At 37.8% G+C, this 20000-nt stretch overlaps 1 protein-coding gene across 1 annotated transcript in view; it reads left to right on the top strand.

The window, feature by feature from the left end:
• Positions 1–203: 203 nt before the first annotated feature.
• MYLK (myosin light chain kinase) overlaps positions 204–20000 on the top strand; it is a 176356-nt gene continuing 156559 nt past the window's right edge. The window contains exon 1 of the mRNA XM_026054306.1: positions 204–218. The gene's annotated coding sequence lies outside the window, so the exon portion shown is untranslated. The remainder of the gene's footprint in view (positions 219–20000) is intronic.

Here is a 20000-nt window from a genome sequence, read left to right as displayed (position 1 = left end):
TAGTTGTTAATAATTTCAACAGCAAATTATATTTTTTTCTAAATGTAAAATACGTCCCTTMATGTGAATTTCTACTAGATAGATTTCTACTAGAGTTTTTCAAATGCTGTGGTTAAAGAACTAGTTCTTATTTTAATCACCTTATTCTAAATTTTTTGCAGAGGAGAAGTATCAGAGCTGAAGGAGCTGGATGGGACTTTGCTAAGGTCTGAGTAAAGGTAAGAAAGATGAATCTTTGAGTCTGTGTCTGAATGCGAAGGTGCCTTATTTTAACATCAGTTTACCAGTTCACTGGATAAAGCTTCTGAATGGATACTTACATTACTTATTTCATCGTATTGTTTTTCCTTGGATGTTATGTCTAAAGAAGACCAAAAATAATTTAGATTTCTACAAATCTGGCAATAAAGCTACTACTAGCATTTATTGAAAGCTTGTACTCTGTACAATAACTGCCTTTTTTATTTATTACCCGGTCTCCTTATCTCTTGTCCCTTCTGGATGACAGAGTTATTTTTCATGCTCAAATGAGAGAACTGGAATATGCTTTCTAGGAAAACTTTGCAAGAGTTCCAGACTTACAGGAGACATATTTATGGAAATGAAAATTGAGCTTACTAGAAAAAAATTAAAAGCTTTGAACTGTTTGACAAATACTGAATCTTAACTTGTAAAAACAAATTTGAGTTTAGGTTCAGTGTCAGGACATGATGCAGTTATTTTGAACAGTTCTGGTTAGCTTCATTGCAGGACAAGGGCTGACTAATCCCTTTTGCATTATGAAGCTATGTAGTACATCAGTAAACTGTGTTGTGTTATGCCAGCTTCTGTGTTAACACTGAGAAAGATCTTGTCACTGTCCCCAAAGCGTTTTGCCTCAGATAATGAAAAGCGGTTGACTTTTAGTGAGGTGATTTATTTTTATTTATCTATTTTATTAATGGAGAGCTGTACTGAATTGGTAAAACTATATAGCTGCTATTCATTTATTTACTGTGGCTTCTATTCTTTTTCCTTAATTTTCAGGAGACTATGTCATTTCACTGCTCTTATAACATGCTCAAAACCTTATGTTGTTAAAACACATCTACCAGAGAAGCACCTGCTTTTTCCTTGACAGGACCAAGATCCCATGCAAAACTTTTTTTTTTCCTAATTTGTTATTGTTTCTTGTAATTTAAAAGAAAACTCTAAATTTAAACTGCTGCAGCTTCAGTTTCCAGCCCGGAGTTTTGGTATGTCTTTGTTTGTGACATAACTTGACTACCTGGTACTACTAACCTGCGTCTGAAAGCATTCCTGCTTTGTACGATAAGAAATCTTAATAATGATTTTAAACTGAACTTTTAACTTATATACATAATATATATTTTCCAATCCACAAATAATTATCTTGGCACTTTTCATCTTCTCCAGACTCTTTCAATGTCCTTTTAAGGAATTATGTGGATAACTCCACAGTCAAGCCAGAAGTCTTGTTACTTTTGATGGCTCATGTGTGAGAATGCTTGCATTTGCTTCACTGAGGTGGGAGACGTTTTCCATTGTGTATGTCAAATATACTGGAAAGCTTTACTGCACTTCAAAGCCCTCTGAAATGGTAAATTTAAACTCAAACACTGGAATAAAAATGCTAATGTTAGATGTTTTCTAAAGAAAAAGAAAACAAAAGAGAGGAGGAAGAGCTAAAACTAGGCCTTGGGGACTGATTTTGACTGTGCCTTATTACCACAGCCTTATCCTTTCCAGTTCATAAAGATGCTGGCAGTTATTGAACTCTGGTGTGATTAATGCATTGGAGGGATGCCTATAGATTGTGGTAATGATATTGTTTCCAGCTGTTTTCCTGGCAGGCTGATTGGCAATAGGATGTCTYCTTTGCAGTGGTAGAGGGGAGTAGCATGATTTTTTTTTTCTTTTTTCTTTTTTTATGGAGCTTGTCTGAGCAAATAAATACCAGTCATTGGGTCAGTCTCTCTGAAAAACAGTAGCCTTGTGGTAAACTGAATTCTGTAGAGTTACTGGAGTCTATAGAGTAATACAATAAAGAGATATATCCCATATCAGTACCAGAGAGTTAAAAGCCCTGTAATACCTGCTTCTCCTTCAGTCAGCATGGAGCTCTGTCATTTGACACTACCTGTATTCTGTGCTTGTGGAATATGTGGAATAATCTTGGATGTGCTTCTTGTGGAACATACAGGATTTCCTGGGGCTTAAATTGATGAATTCTGTTCAGTTGATGTTTCAGGCGGCAGCTGTAAGAGATTCTTGAGACACTGCTATTCAGGAATTGTCTTCCTGTATTTTGTGCTTCAGCTAAAGACCAATGATCAGCCTCAGTATAGGTGTAAGAGAGTTCGTAATAAATCTATAACTAACACTTTCTGAGTGTGATTTTTAGGACATGCTGTTTCACTGACACTAGCTAGTTTTAAATTTTATTCAAGTATGACTAGATAGACTGTTTCCCATGCAAACAATAATGAGTATACATTAGAAGTGTTATAAGGAATTATATGGAAAATTGTCAGTTTTTTCTTCTTCATCTGTCTTTGCATTTCTGTTTCACACTGCATCTACATAAATAAATGTTGCTACCTATGGGCACGTTTGGTCTCTTAAACTACTTTTCTCATCCACTGACTTTTTTTCATATCTTCAGTTAACAAAACGTCCAATGAAGTGATGCATTGTGCTGAGCCGGTATGCCCCCAGTGGCTAGCACAAGGAGTGCTCTTTGGAAAAGAGATGCTTTAACTCTCAAGTATTATTGTACACACTTTTATATAGCCAGAAACACCATTATCTGTTGAAATTTTAGCACTATAAGAGTGGGACATGATAAACGGCTATAGAATGAAAAGCCTTGGCCACAGTTTCAAACTTTAATAACAGTTTTCATTGCAAAGAAGCTCTGATATTGCACTGGTGGTGAGCCAGGCCATGCTATAAATCTGTAATAGAGAGAACTAGCTAGTAATGTTCTCTGAGGTTGAGATTTCTTACAGCAAATGTGGTTCTTATTTCAGTATCACTTCTCCTTCCAAGAGGACTGGCAGCTGGCTCTTCTACTGCTTGGCCTAGCAAAGCTGTCACYAAGTGTTTCTTCCTTAGTTACTAAAATGATTTTCTTCTAGCTCATGATAAGGAGTATGTCATTTAGGCATAGGTTTAACGGTGGGCTGAAATTTGCTGCAGCCTCTCTATAGGGTTCATTACTATGGTTGTTTGGGAGGAAAGTGTAGCATCTTGACCAAGAAAATCTGGAATTGAGTTTTAAATTCCAAGTCTAATTCCTAAAGTTATGGACAGAGAGGGGAACAAGGGAAGGGTATTCAGCGGTATGAGGCTAAAGGCAAATTGCCCAGTTCTGCCCTCAGATGGGTGAGCACAACTTTCAGTAATTTCAGAGGGAACTGCATGACATAATGAGAGGGTAACATGCACAGAAGTAACCAGCTCTGGTAATATCTTTGCAAGGAATAAAACCTGGTTGTCCTGGAGGGCCTGTTCAGCCCTGTTCCCAATATCTGTGTCATACAGCCTCCTTCATATTCTGATCTTAAGGTGTAGTTAGACTTCTTTCACTAGTGGGAGACAGTTTCTTGGATATATTTGGAAGCATTCTTCTGATTTTTAACCTAAAAATATTAGTTGCTATTTTGTAGCCACAACTAGTCTGTTTCTTGGTTTATTAACCCAGTCCTTTGTTACTTGGAGTTACTTTGTGGAAGTGTTTTTGTTTGATTTTGCTTGATGTCTGTTGACAGTGCTAGCAAGACCGGGACTGATCCCATCAGAGAGATGTTTTTAGGGAGAAACAAACTGAAGCAATAGGGTACAGACCTATTTCTCTCCAAGGGGACAAGTACTTGCTGTGTTCCTTTGCCACCTGTGCAAGAAGAGATTGAAGAAGTTATTGGTGGCCTAATGCYCTGGGCCCTGAGAATGCCTTGGTGYTATCAAGTGAATGGTGGGTTATTGCAAGAAAACAAATCGGAACTGTATTTCSTACTTCTGTGTTGTATGCCCAACTCTTAAGCCTCTGACAATCAGCAGTGTGTTTATACAACTTTCAATGGCAACAGAGTGATAGCTCCCAGAGATGAATTGTGAAGAATATTTAATTTGGGAATATGAGTGATAGAAGAAAACAAAGCAAAATAACCCCCAAATCTTAAATTTGTTTTCAGCAAACCAAAATAAGCTGTATAATGAACAAGGAGATTTTTACATAAAATGTATTATCACAATCTGTCATAATTTACATCTTATAAAAGCTACTGGGCGGTAAATTATGAGAGGAGTAAAGGAAATRCAATTTTGAAATAACTACAACAAAAGTAACTAAACAGCAGTGAGTACTGCTTGTGAATCATGCTGTTCCTATCTCCAATGGACACCTTGCTTGATGAAAGTGCAGAAATAATAAATAMAGAAAACAAAGTGGGAGGAATGTTGGAGTTTTAAGCTTTCTGTCTGTTTCACATCTTCTTAAAGTATACATCCTGTTAGAAAACAGGGATTTTAATGAGTTTTGTCATGAAGCTCATTTGGATAATTAATCACAATAGCCTTGCTGTTTATATTAGTTCTCCTTGTGATCTCCAACAGCTATAACATGGCTAGGGCTACTGTGTCATGCCTCCTTCTCCTTCCTCAGGCACCCCAGCAGATTGAGCAAATTTATAAATAAAATAAAGTAAAATTTGTATTAAATCTCTCATCCTTTTCTTCCAGAAACTCTGTTGCAAGCTGGTAAGGTACTCCTGCTACCTCAGTATTACTAGACAGTTTGATACAAGAGAGAAGGATCTCTTGTAATCTTCCTTTAAATTGTAGTAATGGGCAGTATTAAAAACAAACAAACAAACAAAAACAAAGAAACAAAGAAAAGAAACAAAAAAAMCCCCAAACTCCAGAAGTTAAGTGATGATATTTGGCTTATATCCAGTTGGGTGAAGGATAAGGATTGTAGCATGTATTTCATTAATTGGTACAGAGGCTACAGTATTCACTTAAGCACTAAAAGCAGTACTATGACTCCTATGTAAACATCCAGTTTGGGTGCAATGAGGAAAAACTCAGAATTTCCCTCTTTAATTTGCATAATGGAACCCTGAAACCTCACAGCTCTCCTGCTTTCCGTTCTCCCCAAAAGAATTCTGATATTTGGAGATTTTGTAAACACAGGTTTAGGGATTCCATGTGCATCTGGAACTGATAAACTGTTGGTATTACCTAGACGTAACCCTTCATACTTCCAAATTCTCCAGAGAGAACTTACATGCACATCTGATGTAGATGCAYGCAGATTCCTAGGAGCTGAAAGTGAAATGAAATGTTTGCTGTTGAACATGTGGAATTTTCATTGGGACTCATGTAATGGGTGGAAAAAAAAAAAGGCAGAGGTAAAAATTATATAGTCTGCTTGGCAATAAATACAGCCATAACACTTCTGCACTAGGAASTGAATAGATGTGAGAAAAAAATCAAAAACAAAACAAACAAATAAACAACCCCCCAAATTTTTCAGTCAGCATGGCAGCATTGGTGGGGGAGAGAACCTTTTGGAAGAGACAAGGCAGAGCAACGGGATAAAAAAAAAAAAAAGGGAGGATACGGGGAGAGAGCCCTGACAGAATTTTAGATTAGTTGAGGTTCAGTGAATGGCTTTGTTGAAAACTTAAGAGAAGAATTTAAATAGAGAAAGCCTGATAAGGTGCAGGGCATCACAGATCTGTTTCCATAGTGACATTGTTAAACAGAGGCTTAAAAACACAAATGACACTGCAGCTGATTTCTGGAAAAGATACCAGTCTTTTGCAGATATTGGCTGATTTTTGCTTAATGTAATGCTTAATTAAATGTATTTGGGAAGAGGTGTGTGTGGGAGATCAGGTGGTTAGACAGAAAATTAGCTTGAGATACTACTTCTTCCTTCTAGCTACTGTTTTTTTGCATCTTGGTACTATCTCCACCCTTTGTCTGTTGGCATTATTGAAAGCAACCAACAAAAAAATCCTGTATTTACTTTCATTTGATCAGAAGATGCAATTAAACCATTTATTAAAAAGTGGGTTTGCTGTGGGTATGGCCCGATCTATACCCTTTCTGTTTCATGTTACATACCCTCCTAGTCATCCTGTATCCACTAGGAAATGCATTGAGCATCACCCTATTTTCCTATCTGATTTTTTTTTGTGTATACCCTTAGATTATGTGAACAAATGGGTAACTGAAAATCTACTCTTGAGCTCAGTTCTTCACTTTCCAAACAGATTTCGCTGTTGTGAGTCTCCTGCTGAGCTCACCTTATTCTCTTCTTAAAGGGTGGGAAACTGTCAAAGATTTAAAATGCAGTCTTGCTACTGAACTGTCTTATCTCGATATAGTAGAGAATTGTATGAGATGGGAAAAGTTTTATCAGTATAGGTTATATATCTTTTTGAAATATGAAGGGTGATAACATGATCAGAAATGAAAGCTGTGGGAAATACAGTTCCCAGTATTGTTCATTTATCTTCATAAACTGTCTAGATGCTGTGACAAAACATGCCTCTCAATTGGGATGAGGCAGAAGTTGATGCACTGAATGGTAGAGCTTCAGTCCAGTGGGTGCCTGAGAAACTTGAGAATTAAGTCAATCTTAACTTGTGATGTTTGAGAGGGGATGCAAAGCTCCTTGGCAGGCTGAGGAGAGTTATCACTTCTGTCTCCTTGGCACAGGGAAGGATACCCTGGAATATCCCACCTAGATACATGAATCCAGATATGTGAACCCCCAGTTCACAAGAGAACAAGAAAGTGAGGATGGTCCAGTTGGTCTGAAAAAATAAGAGGCAGTGACCATGAGTTGCAGCTTGGGAGTTTCAAGTTGAATTCAGAATATTGCAGTGCTAGAACAGGTTACTCAGTGATGTTTTTTCGTCTTTGTGGGTGTATGCAAGGTTTGTTTAGACAAAGCCACAGCTGGTCTAATCTAGTGTTTGTGCTACTTCTGCTTTAAGTAGTGCGTTGGTTTAGAGAGCTATAGAGGTTCATTCCATCCAACATTGCTCTGATTCTGTTTGTTATTAGTTTCTTAGTTTTCTTTTGTTCAACCACATGCCCAGCATCTCTGGGTAAGAGCTTTTATAGCATGTCCTGAAACTGATGAACTTTCAGTCTGTTAGGGTCCTTGTACAGAGCTTATAAATCATCCTACTCATCCTACTTGAAGCCTATCGAGCTGTCCCTGTCATTCTAAGTTTGAATTTCTCTGCATCTCAGCAAATGAGAGCAAACTGGGGGAGGGGATTTGTTTTTCTGTGTTGAAAAATTTCTTCTGACAAATGATCTCTATCCATTGATCTTTCATGGAAATCATATTATCCTGCATCTCGTAGGCTCACAGGATAAGCCAGTATATTAAACATGCATGTTCTTGATACTGCAACTTAAGTATAAATAAATATCAATATAATATAAATAAAATACCTACCTAGCTCCTCAGGCTATAAAATTCCAATACTTTTTACTTAAAGCACATAACCATACCTATATTTTATAAATGGTAAACTCAATTCTTTTTTTTAGAAGGGATGTGACAGCATTTTTGTCCAATTTATAAAGCTGCTGCAACTTTTTTTTTTTTTTTTTTTTTATTAACAACATGGTTATTTCCCTTTGAAAATAAAAGGAGCATCATATTTTTAACTGGAATCAAAAGTAGAATTCAGGCTAGCTAGAGCTAACGTTAGTACTGTTGTCAGTGTCAGCCTGGTTCATGTGCAGGCAAGTAAGACTTGTCTTTATTAAAGGAAATACAGGCTGAATCAAGCACTACATTTGTAATCTGCTATGAAAGTCTGTCACTAAATGGGTAAGGCCAAAAATGATCCATYCCTATGAACATTTAGCTTAGCTTCCTGCATAATCAGAGTCACAGAATTCATAGTCTCTCCTAGAAGACCTACTGTCCCAAGCTCTGCAGCTGGGATTTGAATGTATTCTTTGCTATATACCTTAAATGCTGGGAAGATCTTGATAGTATGTGTGCAGGTATCTCCATTACCAGTGCCTGAGCCCAGTCAGTGCAATTCAGTGCAGGTGCATCTGATGTCTTTTGGATACCAGAGAAATATAGTGGGATGCTGGGCATGACAAGAACATTTTGTTATGTCTGTTCTGAAGGTTGATCACTTCTGCAAGAACAGAATACCTTTTACTGAGAAATAATCCTTAATATCTTAAAGCAAGTTACACTGAATACAAATATTGTCTTGTTTGGAGTTCTCTTGAGGTAGCAGGTCATCAGAAACTCCAGTCCGGAGGTAACTTTGACTCTCCTCATTGTGAAGTGTGGGCTGTCTTTGCCTCTTTGGATGTGCTATTGTGCTACTAGAGAGCTGGCAGAGTCTTTCCCTGTGCTGTGGAGAGATGTGTGTGTATGTATGTACATACATGTTGCATGTACATACATACATACATGTTGTATGTACATACATACATACATACATAATTTCTCCCTGGAATAGCAGTATGGTTTTACCTTCTGAAAGTCTTCGGAAATAATTTTCTCTTGCTGCACAGACAAGCAGGATTTGATACTTTTGAATTTGGATACCTTTGGTTCTTTCTGAAGCTAGTGTTATGTGCATAGAACCTGGAGAGTCTCAGTGGGTGATAAAGAGCAATACTTTTCAAGTACCTTTGGAAGTATGCAGAGATTAACCATCTCTTTCTTACAAGAGAAATGGTATTGATCAAACTCTGCCAGTTAGCACTGAAGAACTAGTAAATTAAGATCTTCCTTAGGCTTCTAAAAAGTCTGCATTGATTTTGCTTGTTCTGGATGTGCAAAATGAGAAAATGACTTAAAAAAATCATGCTGTGAGGAGAAAGTCATTAAGTACAATGAATAATTTTGCAAAGGAAGTGTCCCACTGTGAAATCTGACACCACTGTTTTTTTATTTTGGGGCAGCAGGGGGAGGAGTGTATTTATGCTCTCCCCTTTCTATTTCTAAGTGATGTGGAAAATGGGAAAATGTTGGTGCCAAAAAATAGCTAGATGAAGTTCTGATAAATGTGGGAATCACTTATTTAGAACAGAGGCAAATTGGAAGGCAGCTGTTTTTCATCTCTTCTATTAACTTGGGAGGTGGGGAAGGGTTGTTGAAGAATTGAGCCTGATTTGTCACCATATCATACTCTTGAAGAAGGGAAAAGCAAGAGTGCTGAGAATAAGAATCAAGCATAGAGCATTTCTTCAGGCTTCTGGTGATTATAGATTGTCTCCCAAGAAATGGATGGAATGTTTTTTACAGCCTTTTGTTCCTGCTTTATGTCAAATATCATAAATGCTAGAGATAATACAAAACTCATTCATATTATGCTTTAATTCACAATATGCTTTATTCCCAGAACAACTCTGTACTTAAAAGACTATGTTAAAGTTGCTATCAGTGTTGTCCTGCAATCATAGCACCAGGAGGAGGTTGTGGTGTTGAGTGTGGTGGCTGGGCTAATTCTTCATGGCTATCATAGAAGTGTCGTAGGACTTTGTGGACACCTTGCATTATGTTAATGGAGAATGTAATTCAAATTTTCGTGTAAAACAAGTGGTCTTGGCATTATTGTAGGTGGTTCATTCAAATGCTACTGGGGGGCGGTGCAAAAGACAAAGTTAGGAAATGGAAAACAGGATGAAACAGGAATACTTCTGGCATTGTCAAAACTCATGCCTATAGTCTGACTTTAACTCGGAAAGACATGATAGAACTAAGAAGGATTCAGAGATAAGCAGCAAAAAAAAAAAAAAAAGCAAAAAAAAAAAAAACCCTAAAGGTATGGAATGTTGGAATGACATCCACAGGATCAGAGCATGACTAGCACACTTCAGGCTGGAAAATCTTGGAGGGTTCTCATGTCATAAAGCTAGAAAAAAAAAGGTATGGAGGGTGTTACAGATATAGAGGGTGGAATCATTCATGACTTCTCTTAAATAAAGGACAAATTCAATAATATAGAGACAAGTTTAAAACCTTTTTTTTTGTTTGTTTTAATTTATTTTAATATAAAAAATGTATAATTGATTGTGGAACTCACTTTAATAAAACACCATGAAGGTGAAAAGTGTAAATGGCTTCAGATTAAATTTTCGTAGAGGTAGAACTTGGGGACTATGAAACATGATGGTCTGGCCACTCAAGTCCATAAACTGCTGATTGTCAGAAGCCAGGAGGAGGATGTATTTGGGAAAGATTTACTGTAAGCTCTCTCTGGCTTTATGTGTTCTTTCTCAAGGCACATGCTACTGATGGTCACTGGAGACAGCATATGCATAAGAATGAGATATTGGGGCTTTTTTATGGCTTTTGTTCCAATGTCTCTATCTGTCTGATTCCATTTGCAGATGTGACACTGTGGTGACCTTCAATTTAATGATCAAGCCATCTCTTTATACTTCTCTACTCCTCTCATCAGACATCAAGACGTACAGTAGCTATGTCTGCCGCAGCTTCATTCAGGAACTTTTCTGTTTTTCTTACTCAGTTGGATTGTATGAGTTTCATCAGAGTGAATGTTTTGTATGGTGCTGATCCCTGATTCTGCAGTGTCTCTTCAGGCAGCATATATTTAGTCACTTCAGCCTTACTTGTCATTTAAATTGCCTTGGAAACCTTTTCCAATATATCAACTTATGTTTACTAGGTAGCTTAGTTATTGCTTTCGTATTTGGGACCCGTGCTGCTTTCCAGCTCTTAGCCTTTCTGTTTTCCACTTTTGGCTTTAACTATTTTTTTCCTCCAAACAGSGAGTGCAGAGAAGTTCCCTTCTTTTGTCATGGAAAGGAAGGAAGAAGTATGGGGTTTTCTTTCATGTTTGCTGTGAATTTCTGAGGAAGTTTTACTGTGAGCTATTTGTTCTGTAAATCTCTTTTGACAAGTGACAGACAATTGGGTTTTGTGCAAAAAGCGCTTGGAATTTTGTTGCTCTGGATTTTGCTTGCTTGATCCTGTAAACGCCATGAGTGACTTCCAGGTCAGCATCAGTGTAACATCAGTGGTGGGAGTGAAGCTCCAGGAGCATGCTGGTTCCTTAACCTCTACTGTGCAGTGCTCCAAATGTGTATATTTTTGCTGCTCTCGCAGAGGCTGGGAGTGGGAACTTGGGAGTTTCCCACTACAATCAATAGGAAGCCGGCAAGTACTTGGGAAAGAGAATTACTTTCCTTTCTGGTACCTGGCTCACTGCCTACTTTTGTGATTTGTGCAATATTCCAGCTTTCACACTTCTCTAGGGGTGCTGAAGTTAGTGCTTTCTTCCCTGGGCATGCATACTGAATCACAGTCTGCATACAGTRCAAATGTATGCAACCATAGGCATGTCAACTCCAGGGAACTGAGGAGATTGTCTTCCTAAAAAGGATGGCTTGTTGAAAGATGCTGTCCTCAGGGAAAGCAAAGAACTGTGGCTTGAGCACAAGATTGATAAACAAACGAAGCATGCTGCTTTAAGAARCACTAGCTAAAGGCTGGGAGGCTAGGTAGATACCACAGTTACACTTGCTCTTTTTCTAATGTGCCCTCCTGTTTSCAGACAAAYACTCCAGCCCTCCTCGTTGTGAAGAAATGTTTTAAAAAGTGACCAGGATGTAACTGCTGCAGCTCTAGCCACCTGAGCTGGCAGAGAGCCTGAAACAATAATCTTGGAGGTGTGAATTCCTCCCTTTCATTCAATGGATGGCTAATTTAAACGGCATTGATACAGCTTTAAAGGTGATCATTAACTGTTTCATTGTGCATCAGAGCAACCAGAAAAAGGGAAGGCTGCATGATGAAAGTGAGCAGCATTGTGTTAGACAGTCTTTCAACAGTACAGAGTGGGCTGGAAAACACTTGGCTCTGAATGCGAAGCACAGGTCAGCTCAATTAAAGAAAGTCTAGCAATAGATGGGCCGCAGTAAACAATGGAAAATATGAAGTAAACAAGGAGAAAGGAAAAATAGACTTTCCRTCATAACATTTCAAYTGGAGTTAGTCATGCTTTTTCCTGCTGGCTATCTCATGCTCACTGAATTCTTTGACACTYTTTGCATGTGTGAAGTTTAAGTGCTTGCTAGCTTTAGATTTCTGACCTATGTAGTCTGCAAGCAGGCACGTAGTGTGCTTCTGCCTGATCAATACAGGCTTCTGGGATAGGGAAGACCGTACTGTATTTTGTTGCTGACAGAGGTTAAACAATTATCTCTTCATAGATAAAAGGAGGAATAGTCAGGCAGAGAGAGATTGCCATTCATTTGCAATCGGGGTTATGAGGAATTGATTTAAAAAAGATTGTGTGCTAATCTCAATTTAGAGAACATGGAGGAAATTGTATAAGCTCTTACTTTAAGGCAGCAGGAACAGCTCAATTACCAGCTTGAGAGGTTGATATACATCTAAAATGCATCATCTTTCTCTATGTCAAAAGACTCAATTGCTCTAATTGCTGATTGTTATTAATTTCAAATTGCTGTGTGGTTAGAAGACTTCAGTGTCATGGCRTAGGGAAAGGACTATAGTCTAAAAGCATGTTAGTCCAAAATTGAGTTGAGTGTCATGAAAGTAGAAAAGTACAACAGCAAAACTTTCAAAGATACTTGGGAATAAGAACTATTGAATTAATGCAGAAGTTAATTCTGCAGAGAAAAGAAAAAATAGTCCCTGGCAATGTGTAGTAAGGGGGCTTAATAGTTAAAATAATATACCAAAGTCCTCTTAAACAATGCCTTCCTCTTAGAAAAATTTCTTGTCAGCAGATTCTCAGTGGCCAAATCTGGACATTAATGACATAGATCTTTGCCAAGACTTCTGGAAAGGCAAATAACAGATTGAGTCCAGAATCCATATGGTGAGCAAAATTATCTTAATTCACTTCACTGGAGCTTTACTGGACCCACGGTTATCCCAGGAAGTTTGAATTACTGGCATTGCCCTGGAAGCCAGTCACTGAGCACTGGCCTTCACAACTGTGCTGCAGACTCTCCCATCCTGACCTAATGAGTCTGTTAACATRTGTCGTACTTTTTTGTACAGAAACTCTAAACCAGTATGAAACTGGCAATGTGGTTTTCATCTGTATATATAAAATAATGTCAGGGCCACCTTAAAATCTGCTTACTCTCGTACTGTGCCTTGAGTCATTATTTTCCCTAACTCCATCACATGCAGTTTCCAAAGGAAGGGGCCAAATGTTGTGAAATTTACTGGAAAAGTTTAAAATCTTTGACCTAGTCTATGTTCCACTTGTTCATTTTTTCTTAGATTATTTTAAATTGGTAAATCCCTTCACAAGAGCTGTTCTGTCTTTCCTATATTCTGATTGATCCCTTGTCGATCTTTTTCCAATTGACTATTCTTGGGGATTTCTGATCTTGTTGCTGTGAAGACCGAGGCTAGTTCTATTCCTTTACTTGTAACTGCTGTAGAATTTTTTTGAGAGTATGCAGTATTTCCCAAACTCTCCACACGTTTTCCAGTGTCTGAATATGGTGGCTATCCAGTTCTGTAAGCTGTTGTGGTGTCGTCTGCTGCACTAATTGGTCCTGCTGACTTTGCACTGCTAAAATTGACAATCCCGTCTCAGAGATGGCTGTAGTCCAAGACTGGGTGTGACAATTCACATATAAAACTACAATACCTGGAAAGCTGTTTGGGACAATAAGGGAACATAAATGTGCCAGATATTAATGCCAGGGTTCCTGGAAATCATGCTGTCTCCCTAGTAAAATAAGTCCAGAGATCCAGAGCCAAGATCAGTCCTATCCAACTTCTTAAGTGACTTGAAAACACTGAAATGATTCGTTTTAAGCACTAATAAGTAATTTCTATTACTAAGAAAGATGTATTCCCTGCCAGCATGGTACTGGTGCTGAAGTGGATTACATTAGCCTTTTGTTTGAAATCACTTGAGTTTACAACTGCACTTCAAAGTCCTTACAGCTTTAAAATAGAGCCAGCAGAAACTGTTTAACAAGTCAATGCTGCCCTGAGATTTGCATTGTTCTATCTTCAGTTGTGAGAGGGAAAGACTTCATTTTCCTGCACTTTCACTTCACCAGGGAAAATGCTGCAGAACAATAAGAAGCCTATTCAGTTGTGCCTTACCACTGGTTTGTTAGTTTGTACCTAGGTGCATGTCTCTTTAGACCACAAATTGTAACCTCTCCCATGTTTCAGAGTGTTCTCGCTTTAAAGCTTGACTTACTGTGAGATGTTGCTATACTCTCACATTATTTTATTTTTCCAGTACTTTGTCATTATGATGAAGAATCTCTTAAATAATACAAGCTTATGGAAGTGTGGAGCCTTTAGATTTTGCACACTTTTGTTATTTCTGTGGCACACGAACACGTTCTTTCAGTGCCTTAGGGAAAACAAGAGYTTTACTTTAAAGATGGATACAACTCTACCATTTTAAATTAATAGATTTTTAATCACTGCAAGTGTTCAACTGAAAAAAAGCAAACCAGAAATCCTTAGCTGAAACATTCTTCCAAAATGGGGGTAGCCATTTCCCATAGAATAAGGGCTGCTCCTTAACTACCACATARTGAAAAGGCTTCTGTCAAGATAAGTAGGCAGGAGAGGAAGCAGAGTGCTGTTAGTGCTGTTGTTTCACCAGATGTTTCTTTGCTGAAGCAGAGGGGAAGCTGAAGCAAATAACACAATCTCTTACTTTAGTTAAGGGCTACCTGAGACTTGGCCTGCTTTTCACAGCTTCCTTAGTCTGGGTTAGCTCCAGTTCAGGAGTAGAACTTCCTTCCTTCCAGGGGCCACTGAYCTGGAATAAAGTGAAGAGAAATATCATCTCTATGAAAATAAAAATCATAGCCATTTCCTTTTGAGGAGTGATGCAATCTAGTTTCTGAGAAAGAAGTGTAGTCACTGGGGTAGATCTAGAGTCTTCAAAAATAGAGGCTTCAAAAATAGGGAATGCAGTTAAAGTCGGTCTGAATTCTTTGCACTGAGCCTGCTGCTCTGCTGCAGGATGAACCATAGATATTTATGGGTTTCCTCCAATTTTCCCCTCAAGGGAGAGTGAGAGATGCAGACTCTTACTATTGGAAACATATCAAGGCTCTTGCCCAGGAAGTGAAGGATGGCAGTTCRTAGCTGGAGTGTGCATCACGCAGTCTGAAGCAGTTGTCTCTACATACCTGCAGACTCCTGGGTTCTGACTTCTGTGGTGTAAACTGGTTTTGCACCTTCTTGCTTTAGCAGGAAGGAACTTCACACTAGTCTGTGTTTTCTGTGAAATGCAATATCTGAAAAAAGAGAACAGCTTTTTTAAAYCTTTTGCCAAACAGATCCACCCCTTTTCACCCCATTAACGTCTTGTCTTTCTTGAGGAACCCATACCAAGAGAAATTGTTTGCCTGATTCTTCCCTCCTGTATCTCTGGTGCCTCAACTCAAAACTTCACCTTTCTGGGCAAGTAGAAATAAAATTAGAGCTGTTTAGCAGTACAAAGTGCTAAAGCCTTGTTCTGCTCATGGACATGTAATAAACCTGGACTTTGTGCTTAAATGTTGGAAGAATGTGGCAATATTGCAAAATGACCAATATGCAATATTTACAAATAGTGGTGGGGTTTTTTTTTTGTTTTTCTTTTCCCCTGGGGGAATGCCATTTGCATCCTAAACCAAGCTTTTCATTGTAAACACTGGTTTCACTGAGCTGGTACAGAAGATGCATCAGTGCCTCATGCTGCCAAGCACTATGGCTTTTCAGAAGGAAGAAAAAGGCTTAATGCTGTTTGTTCAACCCAGCCAGAGATCTACTGTTTATAATCTGAAGTATCAAAAAATGTGTTTTCAATTACCTCATGCATATTTTTAAAGAATTAAATTTCCATCAAAGGATTTTGTGAGCTGTTTGATCTCACTGTGTCTGAAGAGCTCAATCTGACTGCAGATAGCTTTGTCTGAGCACATTGCACAATTATAATAAATGTGCCCTTTTGAGGGTATGTGACTTCAAGAGAAATCAGTCAATTTATTAGTGAGAGATTAGTGAGAGGATAGTTGGGGGGCTAATTTCCAATATTAGTTGTGGAATTAATAGATATGGTCTGGGTGTACAAAGGGACTATGTTTCCTTTGTACTATATGGCAAATTTAAGCATTTATTTTCTCACTATGTGAATCTGGATATAGTATTCCGTTTTCCAGGCATCTCTAAGTGTGAGATGGAGCCTTACCTCACTGCCAGAACCTGGAAACMAAAGATGTAGAGTTTTTGTTGTTGCTTGTTTGTTTGTTGTCCTGGTTTTCACTGAAAAAAAGACAGCTTGTGGCACCATTATGCTGGGTCCTGTGCAAGCACACAGCTCCTTTGTACTGAATCGCGATATACAAGCAAAAGGTGAGAAAAAAAAAAAGAAAAATGAAATGATAAGTGAAATAGCCTCAGATGTTTGAGTTCCTATTTCATTGTTTGGTCTGCTAGATCATGCTACTTTCCCAGGGTCAGGGTCTGAATAGTTGATGATGGAATTCAGATATTTGTTGCACTTTGATGGAACCTGCATTGCTAAACTAGAAGAACACAGGAAAATATTGATAGTTCACATTTTTTCTTGCTGTATTCATACATATCGAAACATTTAGACCTTCTGGAAATGTCAGATTGAATCTTAAGAGTGGTAATTAGTCCAGTGAGTTACCATGCTCATGTGTCTATTTTAGSTTTGGAACTGGCTTGGATTTGTCTATAGGACACTTCATTGCCCTGATCAGCTTTATGTAAGAGGTAAGAATTTCCATTACTGTTAAAGGAGCTACTTTCAACAACACAGATGTTTAGAAGTAATGCTACTACAGTCAAACGTGTTATTAAGGACTGATCTGTTTTCATGTCATTCTTTATTTGTAAGGAATCCTCATACAAAAACACATTTTCTGTTTCTTAAGCATTTTGCTTTTTTTCTGCAGTGCTTATTACCAACCTAACATCCAAATTTTATAGTTTCCTAAATCTAAAGATTGGGTARCTTTCGATACTGTTATCTGTGTGTAGCAATTTGCAGTCCTCTCTCAAAAATTTAATTTTRTATGCATTTAATTAACTAATGTAAATGCATACTGCACCAAATTAAAATAAAATAAGTTAGAAACATTTGATTACATGTGTTTGTATGGTGGCATTTTAATCTCTTACTGATGCTGTAGTTAGTTACTTAGGAAATGCCTGCAATGTCACAAATAAATGCCAGCTAGAAAATAAGCAGCACAAGGTGAAGCTTTAGTAAGACGAAGAGTTATTCTATGCAGATGTTATCTGTACTGAGGAGAAGGAAAGAGAAAGCCAGACACGCTGTAGAGCAACAGCACACTTATATCTAACCAGAAAGAGGCCTATTTTTTCCAAAGTTTCCAGCTAGTGATAGTGCAGGCAGTAATGAGATGCAGAGCTGCTTTCCATCTTACTCTGCCAATTCTGCTCTAGCAAAGATGCCAAATAAGTTTCCATTTATGAGGTTTTTCGGTAGAAAACAACGTTAGCAAAATCATTACTCTTTATTTTTTTTTCTGTTAAAATTTTCTCTCCCATTTTGTGCTATTTGCTACCTGTCTGACTGTCATTAGCATGAAGCAATGGAAGATTTGTGTAAATGGTATGTATGGAAAAACCCTAAATCATACATTGGCTGTTTCTTAGTGTTCCTGGAAGGGAAAGTAGTGACATCTCTAGGGATGTTTTTTCTATCAACTGGACCTTTGGTAATGTGATTAACAGGCTAAATGCTACGCATATATCTGTATCACTGGCATCATCTGCGTTAGAGGTGAATTTTGCTCATTTATTATACATCAATAAAAGCCTAGTGTTAGTTTCCATGAGTCAGTGGAAGAACAGATTTAGTTTGGTATTTATTTTAATCCACACTGTTTTAAATTAGTATTTCTATATAACATCTGTAGGCCTTTACTTCCAGTGGAATTTCCTCCTATCAGGAACATCTTGACCATAAATACTATATTCTGGTTTTAGACGGCTGGCTTAATTCTAGAGACTTATGGACACTGTTCAAATCCTCATTGGGGTTTTCTGTTTGTTTTTAAACCCCTGATGTTGGCTGGGGGGTGATATTGTTTGTGCTAATCTGAATCTTGTTGCAAGACTGACATTGTTAACTGCTAACTGCTTGTTAACATGGTTATTTGTGAGATGATACATGTGGAAATGAGAATTGCATGTTGCTCTTTGATAAAACAGCATTTGTTGAAAGGTTTTTTGCGGGGAAGTAGTATTGAATAAACAAGGAAATAAAGTCTCTATCTGATGCTGAGGGCAAAAGGTGTGATCAAGTCCTTATTGAGATAGAGTGGAGAGAAGATGCATCAAAGAGAAAGAGAAAGGTAGAATGTTGCTCTTAGGTAACATCACAGAGGCAACTGCAGAGTTATCATATCCAGTTCTAGTAGCCACACATCAGAAGAATGACTGAAATTTGGAAAGCTTTAAGGAAAGAGATAAAAGGATGATCCATTGTCTGGAAAAAAAAAAGCCTTGAAGCCAGAGACTACAGAAGCTCAGTCTATTTAACCCTTCAAAAGGATAAAAGGTGATTCTAAATGGCTATAGTAGTGCCTACCTGGATAGGAGGTAGAATGAGGTAGAACTGGATCCAGAAGTTGGAAGCTGAAGGAGGGTTGAATTCCAAGTGAGGTGTTAAGTGGTTTAACCATCTAAAAAATAAATAAAAATCTGACTTTAGGGATGGAGTAGGGTGACTGCCTTCTCCAGAGCATCATAAATAAATGGAGAAATTCTTGCATGATCTCTTTGGGCTGTGTCCCGCCAAGCTCAGGCAAGATGATTGGAGGAATCTCTTCTGACTTCGAACTCCATAAAATTCAGTTGCCAGTTTGAATTCAGTTCGAATGTTCAGTTTATAGCCCAGTTTATAGGCTATCTGAAAACCTATTAAGAAGCTAGTTGCTATTGTCTTGTTATTGGAGCACAGAAAAAACCATCCTCGTAAAAACATCCTCATAAAATGGTGCCAAGGGAAAGCTTTGTTAGAGCCTGTATGAATCTGGTAGTTTATTTCTCTATTTTTATCTTACTGATTTAACTCTTGGGTTGATTTGCAGCTGTCTTTTTTTCCTTTAAATCATATTGTCAGATGGCATAGACCAGATGAATGCTAGAATCTCCATTAGTTTGTCATCTAAAGTTAGCACAGGCAAGCTAGGGAAAAACTGGAGCGTATAGTGGCCAAAGTTTTAGGAGTGAGACTGCAAAGGTGAGCATGTCTGCACAAGGCATGCTCAAATATGGAATTTGTGTCAATATATGCAAGGGAAATGTGTGTATATAAAGTTGAGGAGCTCAGGGAAAATGCAAGTTTAATGAAGTTTTTTTTTCTTTCTGTAATAATTTAGCTGAAAAGAGAGGTTAAGACCAGCTGGGTGTTATTACTACATATGTAAATTGAGATAAAAAAGAAAGTTCACTTTATTCTCAGTCTGTCTGAGGAGTMAGTTACTGATAAGGAAAATATGTGTGTTAAAGCATGAGGACACCATCTCTAGGAGTTATTTGTGATCTTTATTAGTACAGTGACAGCTTTCATTTAAAGATGAGCCTATATAATATTTAATTAGAATGTATTTATCTGCATTTGAGAGAAAAACCTGAAAAGCAATAATGTTTTGTTAAGCAAATTTTTCAAGAGGTTAATGGGAGAATATTTCCAGCACTGAATGAAAAATTGGCCCATACTAGTTCTCTTCATGCAATTCTTTTTTTTCCCCAAATTCATTACTTACTTATTTCATTACTTACTGCATTTACTCCAAGATACACAAATCTTTCTGTGTGAAAGCTATAAACTTTTTATCCTACTTGTTTTATTTGGAAATCGTCTTGGTCTGTTTTAAACCCATGGAAATTAAATAGTCTAATGATTGTGGCACAGTGAAGAATTTAGGCTTATTTTCTAAGTTGCAGTTACCAGGGT

Source organism: Nothoprocta perdicaria, unplaced genomic scaffold (genome assembly GCF_003342845.1).
Source record: "Nothoprocta perdicaria isolate Ctin4 unplaced genomic scaffold, notPer1 scaffold_0, whole genome shotgun sequence".
NCBI classification, from domain to species: domain Eukaryota; kingdom Metazoa; phylum Chordata; class Aves; order Tinamiformes; family Tinamidae; genus Nothoprocta; species Nothoprocta perdicaria.
The sequence above is the reverse complement of the archived record's forward strand: the minus strand, read 5'-3'. Positions and strand labels throughout refer to the sequence as shown.